This window comes from Balaenoptera physalus (assembly GCF_965194825.1).
Source record: "Balaenoptera physalus genome assembly, chromosome: 6".
In the NCBI taxonomy this organism is placed as follows: Eukaryota; Metazoa; Chordata; class Mammalia; order Artiodactyla; family Balaenopteridae; genus Balaenoptera; species Balaenoptera physalus.
The window spans coordinates 11,358,821-11,362,898 of NC_138885.1; the positions used below are offsets into that span (position 1 = coordinate 11,358,821).

A 4,078-nucleotide genomic window follows, 5' to 3' on the forward strand; every position below is an offset into this window, starting at 1 on the left:
ACATTAAAAATAGATTAAACATTTACCTAAAACTCTATCCTGAAGTGCTCAGACATTATCTTTACTCTATGTATGAAAGTGATTTATTAAGAGCTTACTGCCTTCCAGAAACTAATATATTCTTCCTCGTACTAGAAATACTCCACCAGCAAACAGCTTCCAGGGACAACAGAGAGAGTACCTGATGCTTATGCAAAAACTCTTATCTTACTACTCATCCTATACTAAAATGATTGGGAATGGTTTCTTATTTATGTTTTTCCATTAATGGTTTTACAATTTGAGTAATGCTAGATCAGTATGATCCTAGACATCAGATATTTGAAACACATGAATATCAGTCTAAATGTATAAATTTTCATCATAAAATTAGGTAGCATACAACCAAAACACAGCTCCTTGAAGTTGGTGTGTGAATTTTTTGATTACTCCCCCTTGAGTCTACGGTACCAAAGTTTCACTCTGAACCTCCAAAAGACATTAGTATTAGCATTATTCATTCAACTATTATATGCTAAAAAGCTATTTTCAAAATGCTGTTGGGAATGGAAAATAATACTCGTATATATTTTTATCATTAAGCATTTATTTATTATGTACAGTGAGCTTTAGAAATTATTGCTGACAATGCAAAAAGTCCTAGGAGCTGTAACAACAAAACATGTAAATTAGTGTTTTCTTGCCATCTGGGAGGATTTTCTCCTAAGTATAGATTCACTTTATTTAACTCTTGAAGCAACAGGGTTTAATGGAAATACATCCTTGCTGCATGCTAAGAGTCCTTGTTATTCTACGTCCTTGGTGATCCTAAGCAAGGCATTTATTCAATCTATGTCTTACTTTCTCAGCAGTCAAATGAGGACTGATAGATTTCTAAGGTGAATTATAGATTGTGGCTAAGGTTTTCTACAGCATTAGTACTGAATACATATATTTTATTGTGACAGACATTTTTGCTGGCTACTCAGTCGTTACACACACACACACAGACACACACATACTCACACAGACTTCTTCTTGTCTCTTTACAGAGTTCACTTTCTACTAAATGAGTTGAAAATATCAGACATTTATCAAAGCTACCTCCTCTCCATCTAGAAAATATTTGGGCTGGCCAAAAATTTCGTTCGGGATTTTCCCCCGCAAAAACCCAAACAAACTTTTTGGGCAAACCTAACAGTTGGGATCTAAAAAGTCTGCAGCTAGAAGTCTGAGAAGGCTTTCCCTTGCTAATAAAATGGAAGGCATGGAAAAAATGTCTTTCATCTTTGCTAGATCTGTTGTTCCTCTATGTGTCACTTGGAGATTCTGCTGCCACGCTGATACCCTGAGGGAGAAACAACCACCCATCCAAAAATGGCAAACTAAAAAACACAAATTCCTTCAGTTCATGATGGTATTCCTGGTTAGATAAGCCAAATATTGAACCACTCTAGATTATGTGTTTGAGACAAAATATCTTAACTTTACGAGGGGCTTTTAGGTGGATGTCTTCCTATAGCCAAAACCACCATAAATGGCATAGATATACCCCTTAATTAAGCAGATAGTCTTCTCTGTATTTGAAGGCATGACTTTGAATCTGTTCACCCCAGATCTTTTTATGGCCTGAAACTTCACACCAATGAGGTCTCCATCCAAATGTATACCTTCTTTTTTTTTTTTTTTTTTTTTTTTTTTTTTTTTTTTTAAATTTTATTTATTTATTTATTTATGGCTGTGTTGGGTCTTCGTTTCTGTGCGAGGGCTCTCTCCAGTTGCGGCAAGTGGGGGCCACTCTTCATCATGGTGCGCAGGCCTCTCACCATCGCGGCCTCTCTTGTTGCGGAGCACAGGCTCCAGAAGCGCAGGCTCAGTAATTGTGGCTCACGGGCCCAGTTGCTCCGCGGCATGTGGGATCTTCCCAGACCAGGGCTCGAACCCGTGTCCCCTGCATTGGCAGGCAGATTCTCAACCACTGCGCCACCAGGGAAGCCCCAAATGTATACCTTCTTAAATAGATGTTTACTATCTTACCTAAAATACTATTCTCCCATCACTCACTCTTCCCTTATCCCACTCTATTTTTCTTCTAAGCACTTATTAATTTCTACAGTTACTTATTCCTTTAATTTTTGATTACTTATTTATTGTCTTTCTCCTTCTAAAATGTAACTTTATGAGGGCAGGGTCGTCCTTTCCCATGACTGTTCTGTTTGTATGGCCTCTACAATAGGGTCTGACACAAAGTTGATATTTGCTAATTATTTATTGTATGGACCAACGGTAGTCTTAAATTAAAGAGGACCAATAAAATGAACTTGGGAACTAAAGGTTCTTATGATTGTTAATTAAAACTCTGACAAACCATAAACACATAAGAAAGCAAGGCAAACATGACCTACCTTTTATAAAAAAACAAACAAGAACAAAACAAAAAAAACACATAATTTGTAAAAGAGGAGTTATTTGGATATATACTATATGTCTACATTTGATATAGTTGTTTTCATGGAATGATCTTAAAACTTAATAAGGTAAGAAAGAAATAATGTCGTTCTGAATGTCAGGTTCCGTTGGAGAAATGAGCGTTTAAGCAAAGGAGTGGGAAACATGCTTTGGGGCTAAGACAGAAATCTGTACTAGCTACCGAGTTGCTGCACACACAAAATGCCTGCTTGAAGTTGGAGGAGGAGAGTGTTCAAACCCACTCTTAACGCCACACCTATTCTTCACTCTGCATCAATCTTCCTCCACCCTCTTCCTCCTACCCCACGGAGGAAAGGACAGCAATTCATTCACGGAACACTGGGGCATCCTCACTAACAGCTGGGGTGCCGTGCACCTCTGCCCAGGCTCTCCTTCTACACTTGTATCTGGGTGGCTACTTTCTTTCATCCAGGGCCTGCCTGCATAAATGCTCATCTACCAACCATTCTCATCTCAACTTCCTACCCAAATCTTGACAGGCCAGAGGAGGGCAAACCTCAAAATTTAAATTAAATAAGAAGAGATTAGAGGAGAGGTTGATGACACACTGAAGCAAAGAACTTAAATTTTAATCCCCAACCCAACTTTTAGCAAAATTTTGCGCTAAGGATTATTGAGAAACGTGACAACTTTTAATAATATGATTCTGTAATTTATATAGCTATTATTCATTCAGTCAAATACCCTCAAGAAGATAGATTTAGAGGATGAAGATGACAGGCAAGGTACAATTAGGAATTTGCAGATCTAGGATCATAATAAGCAAACTGTCAAATAAACCCCTAAGCAAGAACTGTTAAACTCCATGAGGATTCTGAATGCACAAATCTATTTGGGGTGAGTGGATGCAACAAAATTTTCCCAGAGAAGCAAAGGAAGGCAAATTCTGAAAATTCAGTTTATGGTTTCTCAAGAGATGGGGGAGTACATTATTTAGACAGATGAATACACTTCTATCAATTAAACACCAGACACCTCAACATGCTAAGCACGCAAGGAAAAAATGATTAAATAAAATAAGTAGAAACTGAAAAATCATGACTAGAGAACAATGGATAGGTAACACAAAATTTCACCAATCATCTTTCTGAGAAAGTCTGCTTAAAGAAAAAATGTCTAAATTCTGCATAATTATTTTTTCCAACATTATACCAACTGTTATGTAACACAAGTCCAATTAGATACCTCCAAATTCAGGTTTAAATATAAAATCTTTATGCCTATTATAAGATCAACCGATTGATTTATCTTTAGATTTATTTTGTAGGTTTAATATTTATCAATTTACACAAATGTTGTGAGGTTACATAAACTAACGTGTGTAATATATAGGGAACAGTGTAAGCAAATAGTATGCAATATTATGTTATTATTATTTATTACAATAATATCTATTAATGTTATCATTCCAAACATGGCTATTTTACTATTCAGTAAAATTATTCTTTGATTCATTTGTTGTTAAAGAAATGCATTTTGACATGAATTAGGGGGAAATCACACTGTAAATAAGAACACATTAGGAATTCAAAGATAATGAAAATAAAATATGTCAAACTGTGGGATGAAACTAAAACTGTTATTAAAGAAAATTTTATAACCCAAATAA

At 35.9% G+C, this 4,078-nt stretch overlaps 1 long non-coding RNA gene across 1 annotated transcript; it reads right to left on the reverse strand.

Annotated features, from left to right (window-relative positions):
* Positions 1 to 1,492: 1,492 nt before the first annotated feature.
* On the reverse strand, positions 1,493 to 3,829 carry LOC309662798. Its single transcript, XR_014264973.1, has 2 exons — positions 1,989 to 3,829; positions 1,493 to 1,649 (listed from the first exon to the last, which is right to left on the reverse strand). It is a non-coding gene; the product is annotated as an uncharacterized lncRNA (long non-coding RNA).
* Positions 3,830 to 4,078: the final 249 nt, after the last annotated feature.